Source organism: Dendropsophus ebraccatus, chromosome 1 (genome assembly GCF_027789765.1).
Source record: "Dendropsophus ebraccatus isolate aDenEbr1 chromosome 1, aDenEbr1.pat, whole genome shotgun sequence".
In the NCBI taxonomy this organism is placed as follows: domain Eukaryota; kingdom Metazoa; phylum Chordata; class Amphibia; order Anura; family Hylidae; genus Dendropsophus; species Dendropsophus ebraccatus.
This window is the reverse complement of record NC_091454.1, coordinates 143079541-143103919: the sequence shown is the minus strand read 5'-3', so window position 1 is coordinate 143103919 and position 24379 is coordinate 143079541. Positions and strand designations below refer to the sequence as shown.

At 43.9% G+C, this 24379-nt stretch overlaps 1 protein-coding gene across 3 annotated transcripts in view; it reads left to right on the top strand.

Annotated features, from left to right (window-relative positions):
* The first annotated feature begins 17485 nt into the window (after positions 1 to 17485).
* Positions 17486 to 24379, top strand: part of MYO9A (myosin IXA) — a 96450-nt gene continuing 89556 nt past the window's right edge. For all 3 annotated transcript variants that reach the window (XM_069980893.1, XM_069980901.1, XM_069980863.1), the window contains exon 1: positions 17486 to 17911. The gene's annotated coding sequence lies outside the window, so the exon portion shown is untranslated. The remainder of the gene's footprint in view (positions 17912 to 24379) is intronic.

Sequence of the window (24379 nt, the reverse complement as noted above, 5' to 3'; positions counted from 1 at the left end):
CTGATAATAAAGGGCTGAGATTAAAGGGATTTTCTGCATGTTTTATTGTTGCAAACTAGTGAATTAATAGGAAAGTAAAATGTAAGAAATAAAACAATAATCCAGTACAACAGCAGCACTGCTGTGTGACTAGCTTTTTTTGTTCATTGCATAGTATTATGTTCCTGGTAGGCTACATTCACATATGTTGGGTAGGCTAGCTTAGGTGGATATGTGGGCAATATATACTGGCAGAACGGTATGCCAGTGTATACTGCGGTGTACTGGTGCATTGTCCATTCAGCTAGGGCTACACTGTGACTAGTCACACAACAGGAAGCTCATAGAGTCACATTGCGACCACTAGTGTGCCCATGTGATTATGCTGTGACAGTTGCAAAAAAATGATCTTTGATGAATTTTTGTTTGCAAGTCGCGCACTGTATCCCCATTGACATTAATAAAGTCACATGCCACTGTGATTTGCTTATGACTTTTCTGATTCAGATATATTATTTTTCCCAATTCTAACAGATTCACATCACAGCAGGTAGCACATATATATATATATATATATATATATATATATATATATATATATATATATATATATATATCTATATATATATATATATATATATATATATATAGATATATATATATATATATATATATATATATATATATATATATATTTCCTTAAGGGATAAATGTCTGATAACAGAGTGTCTGACCTTGGGAACCCCTCATGATCTCCACAACAGGCCCCTCCCTGCCAACCCACCTCACAGCAGAGGAGAATTGGGGGCTGTTCTGAAGACTGTTGAGAGCCCCAGAGGCTGAATCCCCAAATATCAGACACTCATGCCCTATGCTGTGGATAGGGGATAAATGATATATTAAAAAAAAAAAAAAAGTACTGTAGTACTGCATTTGGTTTGTCTGCCAGAGTTGCATGCCCGCAGGGGTGGGGGGCAGGGTGTCTGTGAGAGCCACGTATCTGTCTTGGGCAGGAGGCACTAGTATCATGGAGGCAGGTCGCGCTCTGCCAGGGGACCCAGACCCCCCTGCCACATGGACCCCAGGACACCTGCCTAAATTGCCTCCATGGTAGCTACGCCACTGGGGGGCACATAAGTGGGCATCATCTTACAGATTTTTTTGGCCTCTGACTACGCCTCATCAGATGGGATAGGGGGCTCAAACAAAAATTTTGCCCCTTTAATTATGCCCCTGAATCCGGTTGTAAAACCACTAATCACAAGTATTGGGCTGTAAAAATCTGTCCTCCATGTCAGAATTCACCCTACAGGTAGCTTCTTCTCCCCACCTGCCTCCCTGTCATAATAGCAGTCTATGGGGGGCTCGCGTGCCTCCTCTCTCGGCGCTAAGAATGGACATGTCCATTCTTCAGCGTGGAGAGAGGAGGTGCGCGAGCCTCCCATAGACTGTTATTATGACAGGGAGACTGGCGGGATTCCGTGGCAGAGAATTCCGCCTGTTTTGCTCCATGTAAATGGAGCCTAAAATTATCATGTGGGACACTATAAACACCATACGCCACCTTTTTTACACTATACCTGTCAGCTCTGCTCCCCCAAAGATGGCCGCTCTGCAGTACACACCGTAATTTTGTGAACTGCACACAGGAGTTCTCCCTGCTGGTCACTCTCCTTCTCCAGCTCTTCTCACTCCCACTGGCTGTAGGAGTATACGCTGCCCAGACAAAAACACCTGGTGGGCGGGGGTCTCAGATAGTAACCAATCACAGCTTAGCTTTCACATATTATTTGCTCTGGTAAAGTGAAAGGGGAGCTCTGATTGGTTGCTATGGGCTATTAAGGGAAATTTATTGCTCTGTCTTATAGTAAGAGTCCCATAGCAACCAATCACAGCTCAGCTTTCAACATATTATTTACCCTGATAAAGTGAAAGGGGAGCTCTGATTGGTTGTGATGGGCTAAGGGAAATGAATTGTGCTGTCTTAGGCCCCGTTCACACTACAAATCGGTGCAGAGATTCTGTGTGGAAACCCCCGGCGCAGACTCTACGCTGAATCCTCTCTTCAATGTGTTTGAATGGGAGGGTTTCCGCACGGAATCTCAGCACCGTTTTTTTTTTTTTACCAAAAACAGGAATAGATTAAATAAAATATATAAAGGAATGACTTAGGATGGTATTGGATGGCCCGATGCCTCCTGTAAGCAAGCTTGCTTACTAAGGACCTGTGCGGTAACATCATAGTCACATGTTGAGGTTTTTAAATATGTTCTCTAATGTTACTGAATACCGCCCTGGTTGCGATTTTGCCCTGATTTGTTAACTGTAGCCAGGAGGCAATACACCACTAAAAGAATGAGTCTGTCTGGGTGGCCATGGGCCCTGAGCTTCTGCCTGAAACGGAGCAATTAAAATCCACTACTTGGGGGGGGAGGGGGGCGATTATTGGTAACAAGCACCCATGTATCTCTGGCACGAAGCAGCCACCCCCAATACACAATGGCTTTGACACTATGTGTGCAAGGATCCATACGCACAGTGCCTCTATCAGAATAAAGATGCTGGCAGAGGCACTGGTTGTCATGGGCTTCTCTGCACTCCCAATGTGAGATGGAGGCAGTGTGATAGGTGATCAGCTGCATCCGTCTCACACTAGGAACCAGACCTGATGAGCAAATTATACCTTGTTAAGGGGGGGTATAGTGTATTATAATACACTATGTCCTCCCCCCTTCCCCTTAAAGGGGAAGTCCGGTAAAAACTTTTAATTAAGTATTGTATTGCCCCCCAAAAGGTATACAAATCACCAATATACACTTATTATGGGAAATGCTTATAAAGTACTTTTTCCCTGCACTTACTACTGCATCAAGGCTTCACTTCCTGGATAACATGGTGATGTCATGACCCGACTCCCAAAGCTGTGCGGCCTGTGGCTGCTGGAGAGGATGATGGCAGGGGGATGCTCAGTGTCCCTCCAGTGCCCTGTGTCCCTCAGTGTCCCCCGCCATCATCCTGTCCAGCAGTCACAGCCCGCACAGCTCTGGGAGTCGGGTCGTGACATCACTATTTCATCCAGGAAGTGAAGCCTTGATGCAGTAGTAAGTACAGGGAAAAAGCACTTTATAAGCATTTCCTGTAATATATGTTTATTGGTGATTTGTATAAATTTTGGGGGGCTTTACAATACTTTAATAAAAAATTTCGCTGGACTTCTCCTTTAAAAAGATATAATACATTATGCCCTTCCCTTAATGATGAAGGCACAGTGTATTAAGGTGGCTTTGCTTGCAGTGCATTATACCTCATTTAGGGAGGGCTTCAGTATATTGTACCTCATTTGGGGGGGGGGGGGAATCAGTGCATTATACTCCTTTTCTTAGTTTAGAAAATGAGGATCTGCTGCAAAAATAAAGAGCTGAAGATGTGTGGCCTTCAAATGCTGTGGAAGTGACACGTATAGGGAAGAAGGTGAGTTATCATTTATTTTTTGTTTTCGCTGTGCCCCCAGCATAACATAAAAATATTATAAAAGCATATTACCAATTTAAACTGCCACAATAAAAAATAAATTGAGCTACATGAATAAGAGTTACAAGTAGTGTTGAGTAGACTTGTCAAACTGTTCAGATTTGGCAATGTTCTCCCATGACGAATACTCGGCATTTGAGTCCCAGTGGTTGCAAAAAAAAACCCGCCAATGGCTGTAGCCTTGTTTTCCAGAATTTCCTGGGGGCGGCATCCAACTTCTTCAGGAGTCCCCTTAACACTAGTTATAACGAAAAATGATTACATGCAGGTGGGGCATATTTACTACTGCAAATGTGTCAGAATTCTAGCTCAGTTCGCACATGTCTTGCATCACATTTATTGTCTTTTAGACCCTTTATCTGCCTTGTTGATAAGGGGAGTATGGCGTAATGGGGAGGGGCATGGGTTTACAGTTGGTGATATGAAGCTATACAAAAGTCTAAATATACACCAGTTTTATGGGCCATTGTGATAAATCCCATTTTTGTTACCTCAAGTATCAGATAGTATTAGTAAATCATGCCCACTATATTTATATCTGTAGTATGTAACCCAGCATGTAATATGTTTTTCTGCCCTTCCTCTCTCCCTGAAAGCTGCTTCAATACTTCATCTAAAATAGACCACAATCTGTACTAATTTAAAACAAAGCACATTCCTCACATGCTTCTGTTTCTGTGTTCCAGGCTTTGAGAAGTTTAGGACTGCATCTCCCAGAATGAATTCACAATTGAGTCCACCCACTGCAGACACTCATGTAGAAGATGTTATAGTCATCAGCTGAGAAAACATCTACATTCTTTGACTGACAGCAAGAGGAGGATATAATTCCTTACCTAATTATTACGCACCTTCACAAACTCTTGTTATAGTACATTATTAATTCTATCATTTGCATAACAAAACATATTGAAAATTATTAGATTAGATGTTAAGCAGATGTTTACAAGTTTGTAATGTTCCAATTACAGCTGATAGTGCTGATAGTAAGAATTTAGGAAAGAAGGCTTTATCTGAGGTTTATTGGGTAATCCATCCTGGTGGTTAGTTGCATGTAATCTTTCTCAGTAATGACCTTTCATTATTATAGAAGGATAAAATGTAATGTTAAAACAATCATTTTCTAATGAATTTGTTTAGTTTTCTTCTTCCCCAAAACCGAGCAGTCCAGACCAGTTTTTTTTTGTCACATTAGACATACATGTGACCACATGATTCTGCTTTCAATATTCATTTTAACCACTTTTAGAGGTAGTTTCACTAGTGGAAACTAATATTTAAACACGTAGATGAAACAAATTGGAAAATAAGTAGCAGACTGTACACTTACTGTACGTGTATCCTAAAATAATAAGAAGGGAAATACTAAAAGGGCAAACAAGATGGACCAAGTGGTCTTTTTCTGCCGACAATCTTCTATGTTTCTAGGTAAAGACATCTTGTATGGCATATATTAAATTAGACCACCTTGATTTGTTTAATTTCGGACACACAAAATAACTTTAGAGATGACCTAACTATGAAAGTTTCCATTAGTGATAGTATGCATTACTGGGTACTGTAGACTGAAACACACAAATTGACATAATAATTTTGGTGGATGGTGACCTGGTTTTGCAATGGTTAGTGGTTATGATACTGTTGTGTACGAGACTAAGCATGTTTGTCCCTGCAGGGGTATAGCATAAGATGACACTGCAGTATGTAAAGAGCTCTCTTCTACCTCCTATTAAATGCTCAGGCTAATGTGACCTATGGAAAACCTTGTAGACCAATGAAGCTACCTGGATTGATCTTGAGGGGATTACACTACAACTAGTCTGGTGTGTCACATATCTTGCTTTCAGAAATGGATAAAGGGTTGCTGGTTCCAGTAATGGAAGCAGATATGTGTTGTTTGGTGGTGGTGGTGTAGCTAGGCTCTCCTGCACCCGGGGTAAAGATTCAATTTGGCGCCCCCCCCCTTGTGTGTGCAGTAAGCACAGGGGGGCCCATGTTGTCCCTTCACTGCTGGTATAGAACATAGTTATAAATTAAAATCGTCCCCTGCTTTCCCACACTGACAGGGCAGGACGCTTCCAGGCTGCCTCATCCACTGTGATCCTTCTCTCTCTGCTCCCTGTGATGGCGCCCCCCCTGGTCTCTGTGCCCCTCCCTACGGCCCTGGATACAGGATACAAGTGTTAAACATCTGCTCTAGTAAAAAACAATACATTTTTTTTTTCTAATTTGATGTGATGCAGCATGGATTGGATAAAGCTGTTAGAATACATGATGCAATTGTGACATCCCAATAGACCTTGCTTGAGGGACTACTCCACCCATCCCCCTTATGGATACAAACATGCCCTTATTATGATGGCTATAAGATTTATACTTGAAAGTATTTTTATTCAAAATGACAATGCGGTACATGCATGCAGTGTTTTTTTTTTTTTTTTATCTGTTATTTATTTATTGTTACCAAACCATTGGATATGTATCTTCTACTTCATGCCCCCCCACCATTTTGGACCGCTCTGGTATTCCTTCTTCCCTCATGTTTACTATCTCATGTTAAAATACATAAAGATCTTCACAGTCTGACACCTAGTAATAAGTCAACAATGTTTTATGGTCATTTGAATGCAAGATTTATAAGAAACCTTTCCATTTCTAAAAATGGTAGATCAAAATACAATTTCTTTTAGGCTTTGACCTACGCATGAAAAAAAGAAAAAATCCCATGCCCATGGTTATGCTTAGCAGTTGAGAGTAGATGAGTCATATGATCCTTAAATACTATGGATACGATGATATCATGCTGCATCTGTATTATTAGAATCTCCCACTGTCAGCTCCAACAGTTATTTTTACTGCAAAAAAGACAATGGTATATGTTCCTATAGAATTGGTTATAATCGTAAATGCTTTGCAAAAGCTGGCAGAAATTAGCTCGCTGTAGGGCTAGAAGTACACAATTGGCTGTGTGATATTAAAGGAGAAAAAATAAAAGAATGTTTTTCAAATCAACTGGTGTCAGAAAATTATACATATTTGTAAATTAATTATATTTAAATGTATATAAAAACTCCAGTCTTCTAGTACTTATCAGCTGCTGTATGTCCTACAGGAAGTGGTGTATTCTTTCCAGTCTGACACAGTGCTCTCTGCTGCCACCTCTGTCTGTGTCAGGTACTGTCCAGGGCAGAACCAAATCCCCATAGAAAACCTCTTTTGCTACTCTACAAAGACAAGCTAGCTGGTGGAATCGGCCTTCCAAATGTCCAATTATACCATAGAGCATTTGGTGAATCCACATTCACTCAAATCCCTTCTCTATGCCTACGTGTGGCACTTACCTACCCCCAAAATAATGTCCCCCACTATAACAACAGGTCTTAGAATGTGGATCACATCACATACATCATCTGGCTTTAGACAGAATATTATTCTACCACATACACCATTGGGAATACTACATATAGCCTTACCTACACTTGACCTATCCTCTTGGATATCTAAAAGCCTAACAGAAGTTAACCAATTATTTCAGGAAGGTGTCCTTCGTTCTTACTTTGACTTACAACAACATTATGACCTTCCTAAGGAAGATTTATATAGATTTCTAAAGCTAAGGCATTTTTTATTATCGTACAAACACACGACTTTAAAATGTAATTCAGAACTTATTCAACTCTCAACCGAAAGGTATGAAACTTGTCTATAACTTATTAGGTAAAACAAAGGTTTTTGAAGCTATTGGTCCATATGCTAGATGGTTATCAGAATTACAAATTTCATTAGATGATTGGAAATATGCCTTTCTATGGTCAACTAGAGCTTTACATTGTATCGCTCATGTAGAAGCAGCTACAAAGTCAAGACTGCAATGCTATTACACCTCACTATGGCTTCATAAAATGTTCCCATCAACTTCTGATTTGTGTTGGAGGGAATGTGGTAGTGAAGGGTTATTGCAGCATATTCTGTGGTATTGCCCATTGGTGACAATTTTGGAAAGAAATATGTACACTATTTGGTGTAACATTTCAATATCATATTTCTGCTCCACCTCAACTCATTCTTCTGTTATTTCCTCCACCACATCGTATATTATTTAGCAAAATCATCATTAACAAGGCAATGGAAATCCCCCTCCATACCCACTATTAGTGATATAGCTCAGGAGATAAATACTACCTATAAATATGAAGAGGCTATAGCTTTTGGCAACAACTCTATTAAGAAATGTCGGGAATTGTGGTCACCTTGGACACATGTTTGTATGGACACATGCAGATGTTGCCCTTGGTGGGATTGAACTCAGGACCCCAGCACTGCAAGTACACTATTGCAGATTTTAACCCTATATTTCACCTTTAGGAATGAAAAAATTCAATGTACTGTAAAATTCACAGCAAAATCTGCCAATTAAATCCACAGTTGTTATTATGTTCTGTTTGTGTCCACTTATGTTTAATTGCATTCAAAAGGGTTTGAATTTTTCCTGCCAAAATATCAGCAGATGATAAGAAGTTAAAGAGGTATTCCAGCAAATATCTTTTTCTTTTAAAACAACTGGTTTCAAAAAGTTATATAGATTTGTAACTTACTTCTTAAAGGGGTTGTCCGGCAATAAAAAATTATTCACAGAATAACACACATTACAAAGTTATACAACTTTGTAATGTATGTTATGTCTGTGAATGGCCCCCTTCCCCGTGTTTCCCCCCACCCACGCTAGACCCGGAAGTGTGGTGCATTATACTCACCGCATCTCGTGTCGTCCACGGTCTCCGATCCTCAGCAGTGACGTCTTCTTCGGGAGGCCAGCGGATCTTCCCGAGTGCCGGCCACCCTCTGCAGCGTCATCCGAAGCTCAGCCGCGATTGGCTGAGCATAACTGTGCTCAGCCAATCGCGGCTGAGCGGCTGATGACGCGGCCACGGGGGGGGGGGGGGCTGGGGGGGCTGGGGGGGCTAAAATAATCTGAATGCATCCAAAGTGAGAATCAATCAATCTAATTAATATTATGTTAGGCAGTTATGCTTCACACAATTCCTTGATATATATTTTATGCAGATCCAAAGGAGTTTTGCGTCTATAACAGAATATTTCTTTGTAGAAATGTAAACCTTTAACAGTAGTTTCTAGACTACTGAGTTATAGTGAATCATTATAGTAAAGTTATCTCTGCAGTACAAAATAGAAGAGGAGGAATGATGAGTCAAACATCAGAGAGCAGGACACCTACATTAGGCTTTCTCTAGTAGCTGAATAATAGATGCAAATAGCTATTACTGAGGTTATCGGTGAGGTTTACATGATGGCCACACACAGCACATGCTGATTCAGTCAATGCTAATGCCACCTATTAAACTATATTGCTTTAGGTCTCTCATACCTGTGACTCACTAACATTTCAATCATCATTTTAAGTGACTAGGTGTTTTATTTATGTTATTGTTTATGTGCCAAAAATATCTGAAGATAAAAGACAAAACCAGTAATAAAAGATTCAATAAACAATAATGTGATTCTTTGATCACCTATGAGTTATTTATACACTCTTAAAAAGAAGCCCTTTTGTCTTCTGGACTTTCTATCAAGATCTGTTGTTGTTTTATCTGGAATGTTTTATTTATATTTATGTAATCCTTTTATTATTTTCAAATTATATATATATATATATATATATATATATATATATATATATATATATATATATATATATATATATATATATATATATCAAGACACTGTATACAATGAGCATTATGTAAACAGAAAATAGTCACCTCCAGGACAGTCTTGGGGTCTATGTCTTTGTCAGAAAAATACAGAATTGGTTATTTTTGCACTTTTATCACTAATGGCTCTATTGACATGCTATTGATATTAATGGGAAATCAATGGAGCATCTGCTTCGACTAGTAATTTTACCACTGAAGTGAACAGATAGATTGCAATGGAAAGCATCCTAAAGCTATGTTTACAAGGCGAATGTTTCATGTATGGACTAATTGGCAGAATCCATGTGAAATCCTTGTCTCTTTGTTTTTTTCTTACATGAAATTAAAATCTGTGCGGCAGAAAAAAAGTGCAGGTCACTTCTTGACGCAGAAAGTGCGTCATGTGGATCATCCCCTTTAATTGTAGCTAATCCATGTCCAGAGTCACAGCACAGCAAACTGATAATATGTAGCAAAACTCCAAGGGCGTGCTCAAGGGTATGCTTTGATTTCTACTGTGAAATAAAAATTTTAGGAGAGAAAAATCTGTTTTCTGAACATATACTTAGAATCCATTAAATCCTTATCCTTAGCTTCCATAATAATCCATATACAGTAAAACCTCAATTCCCATACACCTCCCTGTCCGAACACTTCGGTATCCGAAAAAAACAGGGGAGGTAACTGGCAGCTGAACTATTTTTCATCCGACAGTTATTGAGGTGTTCGGAAGTTACAGGAGGGGCCAGGGCCGTATTTACCACTAGGCACCAGTGGTCCGGTGCATAGGGCAGCACCTTGCAGGAGGCAGCACCAGGGAGCAGGGGGAAGAAAACAACTTTTATTTGTTTTTTATTTTTTTTAGTCTCCCACCTCCTCTTCAGATTTGCCAGTCAATCTGGTGTCTCTTCTGGGAGGGGGTGGGGGTATTGGTCAGGTCTGGCAGGTGTTACCCAGTCACAGTATGGTGGTATTGGTCAGGTCTGGCAGGTGTTACCCAGTCACAGTATGTTGGTATTGGTCAGGTCTGGTATGGCAGTGTTATCCAGTCACAGTATGGCGGTATTGGTCAGGTCTGGCAGGTGTTACCCAGTCACAGTATGTTGGTATTGGTCAGGTCTGGTATGGCAGTGTTATCCAGTCACAGTATGGCGGTGTTGGTCAGGTCTGGTATGGCAGTGTTATCCAGTCACAGTATGGTGGTATTGGTCAGGTCTGGTGTGGCAGTGTTATCCAGTCACAGTATGACGGTATTGGTCAGGTCTGATATGATGGTGTTATCCAGTCACAGTATGGGGGTATTGGTCAAGTCTGGTATGGCAGTACTATCCAGTCACAGTATGGCGGTATTGTTCAGGTCTGGTATGGCAGTGTTACCCAGTCACAGTATGCTGGTATTGGTCAGGTCTGGTATGGCGGTGTTACCCAGTCACAGTATGGTGGTATTGGTCAGGTCTGGTGTGGCAGTGTTACCCAGTCACAGTATGGTGGTATTGGTCAGATCTGGTATGGCGGTGTTATCCAGTCACAGTATGGCGGTATTGGTCAGGTCTGGTGTGGCAGTGTTACCCAGTCACAGTATGGTGGTATTGGTCAGGTCTGGTGTGGCAGTGTTATCCAGTCACAGTATGGTGGTATTGGTCAGGTCTGGTGTGGCAGTGTTATCCAGTCACAGTATGACGGTATTGGTCAGGTCTGATATGATGGTGTTATCCAGTCACAGTATGGTGGTATTGGTCAAGTCTGGTATGGCAGTATTATCCAGTCACAGTATGGTGGTATTGGTCAGTTCTGGTATGGCAGTGTTATCCAGTCACAGTATGCTGGTATTGGTCAGGTCTGGTATGGCGGTGTTACCCAGTCACAGTATGGTGGTATTGGTCAGGTCTGGTGTGGCAGTGTTACCCAGTCACAGTATGGTGGTATTGGTCAGGTCTGGTATGGCGGTGTTATCCAGTCACAGTATGGCGGTATTGGTCAGGTCTGGTGTGGCAGTGTTACCCAGTCACAGTATGGTGGTATTGGTCAGGTCTGGTGTGGCAGTGTTATCCAGTCACAGTATGGTGGTATTGGTCAGGTCTGGTGTGGCAGTGTTACCCAGTCACAGTATGGTGGTATTGGTCAGGTCTGGTGTGGCAGTGTTATCCAGTCACAGTATGGTGGTATTGGTCAGGTCTGGTGTGGCAGTGTTATCCAGTCACAGTATGACGGTATTGGTCAGGTCTGATATGATGGTGTTATCCAGTCACAGTATGGTGGTATTGGTCAAGTCTGGTATGGCAGTATTATCCAGTCACAGTATGGCGGTATTGGTCAGGTCTGGTATGGCAGTGTTATCCAGTCACAGTATGCTGGTATTGGTCAGGTCTGGTATGGCGGTGTTACCCAGTCACAGTATGGTGGTATTGGTCAGGTCTGGTGTGGCAGTGTTACCCAGTCACAGTATGGTGGTATTGGTCAGGTCTGGTATGGCGGTGTTATCCAGTCACAGTATGGCGGTATTGGTCAGGTCTGGTGTGGCAGTGTTACCCAGTCACAGTATGGTGGTATTGGTCAGGTCTGGTGTGGCAGTGTTATCCAGTCACAGTATGGTGGTATTGGTCAGGTCTGGTGTGGCAGTGTTATCCAGTCACAGTATGGCGGTATTGGTCAGGTCTGGTATGGCAGTGTTATCCAGTCACAGTATGGTGGTATTGGTCAGGTCTGGTGTGGCAGTGTTATCCAGTCACAGTATGACGGTATTGGTCAGGTCTGATATGATGGTGTTATCCAGTCACAGTATGGTGGTATTGGTCAAGTCTGGTATGGCAGTACTATCCAGTCACAGTATGGCGGTATTGTTCAGGTCTGGTATGGCAGTGTTACCCAGTCACAGTATGCTGGTATTGGTCAGGTCTGGTATGGCGGTGTTACCCAGTCACAGTATGGTGGTATTGGTCAGGTCTGGTGTGGCAGTGTTACCCAGTCACAGTATGGTGGTATTGGTCAGATCTGGTATGGCGGTGTTATCCAGTCACAGTATGGCGGTATTGGTCAGGTCTGGTGTGGCGGTGTTACCCAGTCACAGTATGGTGGTATTGGTCAGGTCTGGTGTGGCAGTGTTATCCAGTCACAGTATGGTGGTATTGGTCAGGTCTGGTGTGGCAGTGTTATCCAGTCACAGTATGGCGGTATTGGTCAGGTCTGGTATGGCGGTATTGGTTAGGTCTGGTAAGTGGTGTTATCCAGTCACAGTGTGGCGGTATTGGTCAGGTCTGGTGGGGCAGTGTTATCCAGTCACAGTATGGCAGTATTGGTTAGGTCTGGTATAACGGTGTTATCCAGTCACAGTATGGCAGTATTGGTCAGGTCTGGTAAGCGGTGTTATCCAGTCACAGTATGGTGATATTGGTCAGGTCTGGTAGGGCAGTGTTACCCAGTCACAGTATGGTGGTATTGGTCAGGTCTGGTGTGGCGGTGTTACCCAGTCACAATATTGCGGTATTGGTCAGGTCTGGTATGGCAGTGTTATCCAGTCACAGTATGGCGGTATTGGTCAGGTCTGGTATGGCGGTTTATCCAGTCACAGTATGGCGGTGTTATCCAGTCACAGTATGGCGGTATTGGTCAGGTCTGGTATGGTGGTGGTAAATGTGACGCCTGGAGTTGTTACCCAGCAATCTACCAATCCTGTGGTGAGAATTCCCTCAGACAATATCCAGACTGCTCTAATTATTAATTCAATGTGGAAATTTGTTTATGTTTTGAACAGTTAAAAACCATGAAAAATGCGATTCAGACAATGTTTCTACATGTAGAGAAATGCATGTGGCAGAAACCACGCTCCCATTTCTTCCCCGGTAGTTACATGCTGTTTCCAGGATTATTGGCCATACTCCTATTGGTTACCGCTTGAGGGTCTGGTTTCAGCTGCATGTGGTGACGTAAAGTAAATGTAGGAACATGACCTAAGACTGATCAGATATCAATATGATGTTCAGAAAGTAGAAAATCATGACGCTAATTGGTGAACATGGGGCGTCTGCAGGTGTAGTGCCTCGGGCAGCAGCAGCTGGTAATACAGCCCTTGGAGTGGGGATTCCCCTCATAATAAAGGGAATCCCGGCTCCAATAACCTTGCTTCTCCCCACTGTGGGGAACAGCTCCTCCAGCCTGCCCCAGATGCCAGTACCCACCAATTAGAGACATCTACATTGTTCCCTAAAGGAACACATAGCTCGGTTCTCAAACTGCTCAGTTCTGGAACAGCCTTCTAAAACCGATTAAGTTTGAGAACAGAAGTATTACTGTATATTATTCTTAGCATATTACATCCCTTAGCATCCATTATAATCCGTTTCAATCTTCGGCAGAGGTGACAAATGGAAAAATAGCATTTCTACAGCTTAGGGCTTCATACAAGCTGTTTTGCTTGTACTTAGGCTCGTAACCAGTGCACAATATAAATCCATATCTAACGTGAATTGCTTGGTAGGTCTCTGTGATCTAGCCCCACCCTCTTTGTGATGTCACCATCTCTGACCAGCCGCTCCAGCCTACATCACCATCTCCCTGTCTTATATATACATATATACCTTTACAAGGACATTTAGTGAGAGTAAGCTGTGATTACATTATGCTGCTTGTGTTGAATGATGCAGCAGGTGCTGCAACCTCTCTGATGCAATAATCTGCAGTGAGATGTTGTGCAACAGCTTTGGGAAGTCCTGTCAGGATCTGCTTTTTACTTAGAAATCCTGTGCCAAATCACAATAGGGGAAATTCCTTTATGGTTTTGTGTAGGTTTTGGTGTAAAATTGTCACAAAGAGCACTGTGCAAAAAGTTCCAACTTTTTTATACTAGTGTTCTGGTGAAAGTAATGAAAAATTCTTCCCATACTCTTTTTCATACCTTATTTTATATCATACGTCATGGTGCTTGTTTTAGTAAAAAGTGATCTTTTATCATCTGGAGATTGTGCTATCTGGGCAAGGCTTCACGGTTGAAGCGCCACTTAGCCCAGCCCTCAACAGCACCGCACCGCCCCATGACATCATTGGTATGGGCCAACCTAGAGAGGGTGGGGCCTAAACCTTTAGACTGGCCTGTTCCAATGGCCTTCAAGGGGCAGAGACTATGTACAAATGACGGAGGAGGGGGCAATTGGCACTTTGCCCGTGAAGCCCTCCCAGATAGCACAATCTGAAAATGATGAAAAATCACTTTTTACTGGAACAAGCACCATGACGTATGATATAAAATAAGGTATGAAAACTGCTAAATTTCGCCTTTACACCTGTGTAGAGAAGTCAGAATGCAGAAAGGGGGTGACAGTGTCACTTTAAGCTTCTATTACATGTGGCGACGGAGAGGAGCAAACGAGCGCTGTCAGCACTCGTTTGCTCCTCATTCCCCGCTCGCTGCCGGCCCTATTACACGGGGCGGCAGTGAGTGGGCGAGTACAGGGGGGTGCCGCGGGGAGCTGCAGGGGGGCTGCCCGGGTGAACGCTTGATCGCCCAGGCAGGCCATAGCAGATAGCAGCAGTCTGCTGCCGCTGCTCCTGTTCCACGGAACGACGGCAGCAGATCGCTGCTATGTGAATCGTTGGTCTTTCAAGATGTTGAAAGACAAACGACAACAACGATCACCCGACATCGTTCATGAAGGCTGATCGTTGTCTTCTATTACACAAGACGATTAGCGCCTATATCAGCAGAATTCGGACAATAATCGTTTCATGTAATAGGGCCTTTAAACCTTACAGAACTCAGACTCACCCTTAGCAAATTTGTCCAGAGGGTTTCATTAGTAGAAAATGCAAATCCCATAGGTGGCCATAAACTTTCAATAACTGTCGGTTGAATGTTTGCTCAGCTACCAGCTATCTGTTCCAAGGTCCTTTGTTCTGTGAAAGATAAGTCGTAAACAGAGACCTCTGGCTGCAGCTTAGGGTGCCTTTACACAGAGATATTTATCTGACAGATTTTTGAAGCCACAGCCAGGAACCGACTATAAACAGGGATCAGGTCATAAAGGAATAACGGAGATTTCTCCTCTTTTCAAATCCATTCCTGGCTTTGGCTTCAATAATCTGTCAAATACATCTCTCTGTGTATAGGCACCCTTACCCCTCCCCATAGAGAACACAGGATCATTCAGCTATCAGTGACTGGCCTGCCACACAGGGCTATATACAGTACAGTGAGGGCACCTGGCACACAGGGCTATATACAGTGAGTGGCCTAGCACACGGGCTATATGCAGTGAGGGCACCTGGCACACAGGGCTATATGCAGTGAGGGCGCCTGGCACACAGGGCTATATACAGTGAGTGGCCTGGCACACGGGGCTATATACAGTGAGGGCTCCTGGCACACGGGGCTATATACAGTGAGTGGCCTGGCACACGGGGCTATATACAGTGAGGGCGTCTGGCACACAGGGCTATATACTGTGAGTGGCCTGGCACACAGGGCTATATACAGTGAGGGCGCCTGGCACACAGGGCTATATACAGTGAGGGCGCATGGCACACAGGGCTATATACAGTGAGGGCGCATGGCACACAGGGCTATATACAGTGAGGGCGCCTGGCACACAGGGCTATATACAGTGAGTGGCCTGGCACACGGGGCTATATACAGTGAGTGGCCTGGCACACGGGGCTATATACAGTGAGGGCTCCTGGCACACGGGGCTATATACAGTGAGTGGCCTGGCACACAGGGCTATATACAGTGAGGGCGCCTGGCACACAGGGCTATATACAGTGAGTGGCCTGGCACACAGGGCTATATACAGTGAGTGGCCTGGCACACGGGGCTATATTCAGTGAGGTGCCTGGCACACAGGGCTATATACAGTGAGGTGCCTGGCACACAGGGCTATATACAGTAAGTGGCCTGGCACACAGAGCTATATACAGTGAGTGGCCTGGCACACAGGGCTATATACAGTGAGTGGCCTGGCACACAGGGCTATATACAGTGAGTGGCCTGGCACACGGGGCTATATACAGTGAGTGGCCTGGCACACAGGGCTATATACAGTGAGGGCGCCTGGCACACAGGGCTATATACAGTGAGGGCGCATGGCACACGGGGCTATATACAGTGAGGGCGCCTGGCACACAGGGCTATATACAGTGAGTGGCCTGGCACACGGGGCTATATACAGTGAGGTGCCTGGCACACAGGGCTATATACAGTGAGGTGCCTGGCACACAGGGCTATATACAGTGAGGTGCTTGGCACACGGGGCTATATACAGTGAGGGTGCTTGGCACACAGGGCTATATACAGTGAGTTGCTTGGCACACGGGGCTATATACAGTGAGGGCGCCTGGCACACAGGGCTATATACAGTGAGTTGCTTGGCACACAGGGCTATATACAGTGAGTTGCTTGGCACACAGGGCTATATACAGTGAGTGGCCTGGCACACAGGGCTATATACAGTGAGTTGCCTGGCACACAGGGCTATATACAGTGAGTTGCTTGGCACACAGGGCTATATACAGTGAGTTGCCTGGCACACAGGGCTATATACAGTGAGTTGCTTGGCACACAGGGCTATATACAGTGAGTTGCTTGGCACACGGGGCTATATACAGTGAGGTGCCTGGCACACAGGGCTATATACAGTCAGGGCGCCTGGCACACAGGGCTATATACAGTGAGGGTGCCTGGCACACGGGGCTATATACAGTGAGGTGCTTGGCACACGGGGCTATATACAGTGAGGTGCCTGGCACACAGGGCTATATACAGTCAGGGCGCCTGGCACACAGGGCTATATACAGTCAGGGCGCCTGGCACACAGGGCTATATACAGTGAGGGTGCCTGGCACACAGGGCTATATACAGTCAGGGCGCCTGGCACACAGGGCTATATACAGTGAGTTGCTTGGCACACAGGGCTATATACAGTGAGGGCGCCTGGCACACAGGGCTATATACAGTGAGTTGCCTGGCACACAGGGCTATATACAGTGAGTTGCTTGGCACACAGGGCTATATACAGTGAGTGGCCTGGCACACAGGGCTATATACAGTGAGGGCGTCTGGCACACAGGGCTATATACAGTCAGGGCGCCTGCTGGACACCAGAAGCGGCTCCGCCGTACGGTCCGGCTGCTGGGCGCAGCGTTACCGCTCCATGTGACCTGTGTCCGGGCTGTCACGGTGCTAGGAGTGCCGCCGGTCACCGACTCCTCGGATGTGGCAGCACTCGCCGTAGTAAATCTGTGTCTCTCTCTGAACACGCCTGTCTGCGCTGCTCCCTCCCCCTCTCCCTCCACCCTGCAGTCACATCCTGCAGTCTCTGTCTCTCTCCTGCTGCTGTCTCCGGGGTCTCTTCCTGCTGGGATTGGGAGAGACATCTGCTGTCTCACAAGGATCCCCCCACCCAGTCGGCCGAGCTGAGGTGTCTCGGAGCCCCCGGCCTGTGCGGGCTGTGTGTGTGGCCGCGGCCCGGGAGATGTGTGCGGCCCTGGCTGGCTGTCTCCCGGTGTGTACGGATGCCTGAGGAGCCTGCACTCTCCTGCCCGGATCGCTGTGGCTGTCTGTCCCTGGATCTATGAGCGACTGTCTCCAGAGCCCTTCTAATGACGTCTCCGTGGACTGAGCTGGCCGGCTGTCTCTTCGCCTCTGTGGATGTCTCTTCCTGCTGTCAGGAGGCCTGAGATCTTCGGGGACAGAGAGCAGGGTAATAAGTGTCTTGTGTATCCTAGGCTGGCACACACCCTGTATATACCCACTTGTCACCTCCATCTAGTGCCAGTCCCTGCCCTTACCAGCAGGGGTAGCCCTTCCCTTACAGCCACATACCCCCAGTCAGCCCCATGCCACTCATTGCCTATGGACAGCCTGCACAGTGAGGGTGTGCTTGGGTTCTAATAGCTGTCAGTATGCTTGGTATTTGTGGTATGCCTGGCAATATTTGGGATATGAGTGCAGTGCTGGGGCTGCTCCCCTTGGGTATGATAGCCACAACTTGTACCCTGTAAGACCCCTGCCATTGTATCTCCAGAACAGTGAGGACCCCATGGGGTGGGGGGAGGCAGCTCCATGGGTGACACTTGTGTTTTCCTAGAATCTTATCCTGCAGAGGAGGGATTTCTAGGCTATAGGAATTACTTGTCATAATGTAATAGCCCTATGAAGCATTCTCCATAGCCCCTGCCTATTGCTACGTAGAACCCCACCCTACAGAAACTGCTTCATTCATCTCTCTATTCCCCATAGCCTGCCAGTCACAAGTCTTCTGTTTACCATTCTCATGACGTATACTTATTACATAAAACTAACAAGTAAATCGCAGTGTATCTCTGCCGGCTGGACACTACCCAGGTTATATATGGTCTATTCCACATTTTCCTTCATCTTCTTCCAGTATTTTTGTTTCTTAATTTGGATTGACAAATAGGGCATACTTACTATTACATTGTAATTCTAGTGTACTGTAGTCAACCACTGCTGCACATTTACTTACAGCGCCAGGTCGTGTTTGGCGGCTTCTTCTGCTGCCTTTCTGAGTAGTTGGGCAACTTATAAAAGATAGTGTACCTTTAGCCATGCCCACAATGTTGTGCTGTAGAAGTAATAAATATGAGGTTCATGCCCTATGTAATTCATCCCTCCCAGCATAGGACAGTGTTCCTGAACCTGTGGCCGTTGAGCCACACACAGTTCCTAAGTCTGGGATGGAAGCTCCTAAGCTGCTGGCACCCAATACCAAGCCATATGTGACAGTAACAATATTTACTAGAACTGCTCTTATCCTTCCCAGGAGTTTACCACTACACTGCCTGACTACTAATTTGAAGCCAAAAGAAAATATTTTCTGTTTGAAAAGTTTTACCTAAAATTGAATTTCAAATTTGGGGGATTATTTTTCCATCCCACCAGATTTTTGTGGTTGGTCCTCACATGGACTATATTGCTCTGCAGATTTTACCTGTTAAAGTCCACATGTAACATCCACAGTGGAATATGAAATAGTGAAATGGAACAGTATTAATTAATTCCCTGTGGCCTTCACAGCTCAGCAGCTCACACAACATGTACGCAAATAATTGTATGTAATGCTGGTCCATATGCAGTCAGGTCCTGTGACCACAGCGTCCATGACTCCTGTCCCAGCACAACTCGACCATGCTAATGTCTGATTGTTTGGCATTTAGATATCGTTGGCTGAAAAAGTTGGATGCATCTCCCTAGGGTTGTATCCAACTTCTTCAGCCACCAATATTCAAATGGCAAACAATGGTCTGGCGCTGTGCTCATCTCTAGTACCCATGTCTGTACATTCACAAGTGGCAAATTAAAGAGATTTTTCCACTTTACATCAAAAAGTGCCCAGGGTGACAGTATGACAGAGAAAAAGCTGTTCTTACCTGTTGCCAATCCACTGCTGTCATTGCTTGTTCTTCTCAGTCCTAATATGCAGGCAGTGCCCAGTGTCTGGGTAAGGGGATAGAGAAGAGCAAGCAGAGATAGCAGAAGCTGTCACTGGTGAGGTATCAGTGGCAGGTGAGTACAGCTGCCGTACTGTTATACTGCTAGCCTGGGTACTTTGAAATGAAGCAGTTTTGCATTGGAATACCCCTTTAACACGTCCGCTTTCTCTTGATGTTGTCCTTTGTTGGGCATCATTTCCACAGAGAAGGGTTTGATGACCGTTCTGCGCCTTTCTCCATATATTGCACGTTCACCCCAAGAAGAGGGGGGGGGGCAGTCCTATAGGTTGGACTACAGGCAGGTTGGAGATTTCTGCTTACTAAACCTGTCTTATTAGAAGGCGTTTTACCTAGGTAATGTTTCTACTTCATCATAGGAGCAGTACAATAAATATAACAGAAGTGTCAGTTCTCCTGCATGCTGGACATCAGTAGCACCCAATGACCCCGTCTTGCATCCTATGGGTTTTCATCATGGTGTCCAGTATTTTACTAGTCAAAATACAGCTGCATGCGGCAATGTTTTATTCAGTATTTTATTAGACTCTGTGATGGAGGTCGTAATAGATGTGAGCGCAGCCATAGGGCGACCCTCCAGGCTTGGTTACCTCAGTGTGCGGCATTTACTTTTGGTTTACTAATCATTCTAGCCTTTCCAGCTCTCTGTGCACTGACTTCATAGGTGGCCTGTAATAGACTTTGTTTATACACAGCAGCCAATCCGAGGAGCGGGGTGAGGGATCAGCCTAAACCAATGGTGGGGCAGCAGGTGTGTCTCAGACTACCACAGGCTCCCCATAGATACTGTAGCTGCATTTTAGTTAGAAATGCTTAATGGAGCTAAGCTAAAAAAGCAAATACATCTAAGGGGAACAATAGCAGGTAACCATCCCCTGTAGCTACAGATTTACCTCATATCTTTAGTTCCTGACTGAAGAGACACTTTAAAAATGATTATCTTTGAGCAGGGCAACTTCCTTTAGTGACAAATTATGGTCTGACCATTACCGGCATAGCATGTAAATAACCAACAACTCATATTTTTAGGCATTGTTTAGAAGACCCCCCCCCCCCCCCCAATACTTAGCAAGATGCCCCATGAATACTCTGGAGGACCTTTACCTAAAGGAATGGTTCCTCTGTAGTACTAATAAATGTAATAGGTTCACTGTGACTAATGTATCGATGGAGAAGTGAGGGTGGAAAAGCGAAATCATTCTTCATGGAATGTTCAAGGCCCCAGAAATGTAACATCATTCAGTAGAGCGGGAGCCACAGAGTTTAGCTGGCCTTCAGCCTGAACCAGGAGGATTCCACTTTCTGCACTGCTTTCTATGCTGTATTTTAGCACAGTGAATTTGAGTGTACAACTAAAAGAAATAAAGAAGTAATTCGGGAACAGTCAGTGATTTTCCTCTTTATTGTATCCAAGGCTAACTACATAATGTAATTTCACCAGAGCACTGTTACTGATTCCATGTACATCCAGGGGGATTGGTCTATCCTTCTCCACTCTCCTTGGTTAATCTTACATTCTGTAAATGCATGGGGATATATCATGTTAGGTGTGAAGAAGTCCTTAGAGAGGTGCATGATTCCATACTGATATATACGTAATTTGTGCCTGGAATACCAGTATTATGTTTTTTAGGTCTGCGGGAGCTGCTAGTCTATCAGTTTATTTGACGTCACCATAAAATTAACCATCTCAGCGCTTCATGGTTTCTAATATTTGCTCTGCTCAGTTTCTTGATCATCTCAGTAACAATAAGAATACTCCTGTACTATGAAGTAGTATTGCATTAGCAGCTCCCACAGACCTCCATTTTTATTGTTCTCTACCCCCTCCCCCCCCCCCCATTGGCTAGTTAACACATAACTTCACCTTTAGCTTATTTAATTTTCATTTCCTTGATTTCTTTCCTTTCTTTGGTTTTTAGACTTCTGTACACAAAGCAAGGGAACTTAAAGATAACATGTTCATTTACATCTTCTTTTATGAACCAAATGTGCAGACTGGTGGTGTTGCCTGCAAGGAGAAGGGGGTTAAAACTTGGGGGGTTATGGGGTATAAAGCCCATATTATTATCAACCAAACATCATATTAATGCAAGCTTGAGTAAGTTTACATAACCTAATGCCTGATTCTTAGACCTCTATATGGCCTCGCTCTAACACTGAGACTTGACTCTAACCCCTGACATCTGACAGCTCTTACATCTGAACAACAGAGATGAAAAACATCTTTTGAATTTGTAATCTAGCTAGAACATAATTTGTATCTAATACTCTTGTTGACTAATGAAGAGATGGGTTTTAAGCTTCACTGAGAGATAAGGTTACAATTGACCTTTAGAAGTCAATGAAAAAAGGAGAGAGAGAGAGAGAGAGAGAGAGAGAGGAAGAAGAGGAATTAGCAGTAGAAAGAGAAACAGACACACAATTACAATGCTTGCTGGCTCTAAATGGCTCACCCTAGTATAGGACTCACAGCCTACACTGTTCCTTACTGATGTATAATGTTCTCCATGCTGAGGATGCTTTTGTGCATTTCAGAAAACATAGTAGACATCATAACAGCTAGCGTCCTGCTTCTGAATTATAGCTAGGTAGATTACAAACTGAAATGATGTCTGACAGACACTTCTGACTTTCCTGACTGGGCAGACTATTTCACTTTTCTGCAAACTGAAACACAACCTGATTGTGTGTTTTGACCATTAAACTTTTACATGGCCTTATTCTCTATAAAATCCAGAGAGCAAGGAGAAACTGATGTGCGGTGGTCAAATTCCATGCAGAACCATCTTATCCCCATGCCTGGTACTGCAATGTGCTGCAGATTTATTGTACACATATCCACAAAGAAAGACTGCTGTATTTCTGAACATATCATAACGTTGGCAGACCTTTTTAGATGAAGACTTGAGCATTTAGATCTCTAAGACATGTGGCAGATTAGTTGCAAAGATTTATCCATCTGTGTGTTTTTGTGCATGGAAACCCACACATGCACAGTATTAACGTGCTTTATGCAGATGTTGCCATTGGTTAAGTTCGAACCCCGGGCCCCAGTGCTGCAAGGCAATAGCCTTAATACCACTTAAAATCACTTTGATGAACACTTTAGGTACAATATTATAGTACAGTTATGTGTTACTTCAATGGAGAAGAGTGCTGTATTCTGCAAACTGAAGACAACTAGTACTAAAAAACCCAATGAAATCAATTGGTAATTTACCACATCATTTTATTTTATCAACAATCCAACAATGATAGTGTGGATTAGAGATAATTTAAAGAATGTAAAGAGGGTATTCTGGGTGCAATTTTATGATGTACTGTACCAATTTAAAAGCAGGCCAGCTGTATGTTTCACTAATCCATCCATTTTTCACTCCAGAGGCTTGCTTTTCTATTGGACATAATGATTTGCTTGGAAATCTTCTTTATACTTGTTCTTGACATCACATGACACTCTTCATTATTAGACATATCCTGTTCAGCAGGTGACAGCAGTGAGAGAAACAGGTTGAAACATTGATGGTATCCAAACATTTCCCTTCCTTCATCTTCCTGTAGAATTTCTCCACATCTTGTCCTTCTAACTGCTTTTTGAGTTTTTGCAGTCTTTCACATAAGTTATAAGTGTCCGATCAGTCACATCTAGAGATGAGCAAACCTGGAGCATGCTCGAGTCCATCCGAACCCGAACTTTTGGCATTTGATTAGTGGTGGCTGCTGAAGTTGGATAAAGCCCTAAGGCTATGTGGAAATCATGGATATAGTCATTGGCTGTATCCGTGTTTTCCAGACAACCTTAGGGCTTTATCCAACTTCAGCAGCCCCAGCTAATCAAATACCAAACGCTCAGGTTCGGATGAACTCGAGTATGCTTGAGGTTCGCTCATTTCCAGTCACATCCCCTTATTTGAATTCATAAGACTGTTGAAGATAACATTGCTCTGCTATGTCTCACAATGCCAAAGATCTTGAATAATATGGCAATGTGCATGTCTGACCACCACTCAAGTATTCATAGGGACACAAGACGCCCCTGATACAAAATAGTAACAGGTCGATCTACAAGACTTGTGGTGAAAAAAAAGACTTGTTTATTTACCCATCATGTGCGACGATTCGACTATAGAGTCTTTCTCTAGCCTATAGCGACTCTAGAGCAGAGTCAAAACATCGCACATGATGGGTGAATAAGCAAGTCTTTTTTTCACCACAAGCCTTGGAGTGCCGCTTATCTGTTACTATTTGGTTTATGATATTGGAACCTCAAGTCCACTTTCCCCAGTGGCTGTGCAACCTCCGGCTGGAAGCTGATTTGCTGTTAAGCAACACGCAGTGCCATGCAGAAGCCCTTTACTTATTTGGACGCCCCTAGTAAACGTCAAACACAGAAATAAAAAATATCAGAAAGCTATCTCAAAACTTATTAGTGTTTTTTCAGCTATTAATTTCTCTATTTCTAGGTTCTTGCTTGTCTCCCTTGCTTAATAAAGTGCTGCAGCACTTTTCACGCAGCCTACTTCACGCAGGGCTTCTTCATAGACATGAACCGTTCCTTCCTTATCTTGTTCAGAAAAGATCACATAGGCATCAACAGGAGCTTGGTCTCCGGTAAAAACCCTAGATGTAGCTTGTTCCTGCATTTCATTGGCTTTACGAGACACCTCACTCAGGATCTTCTTTTTGCTTTGCAG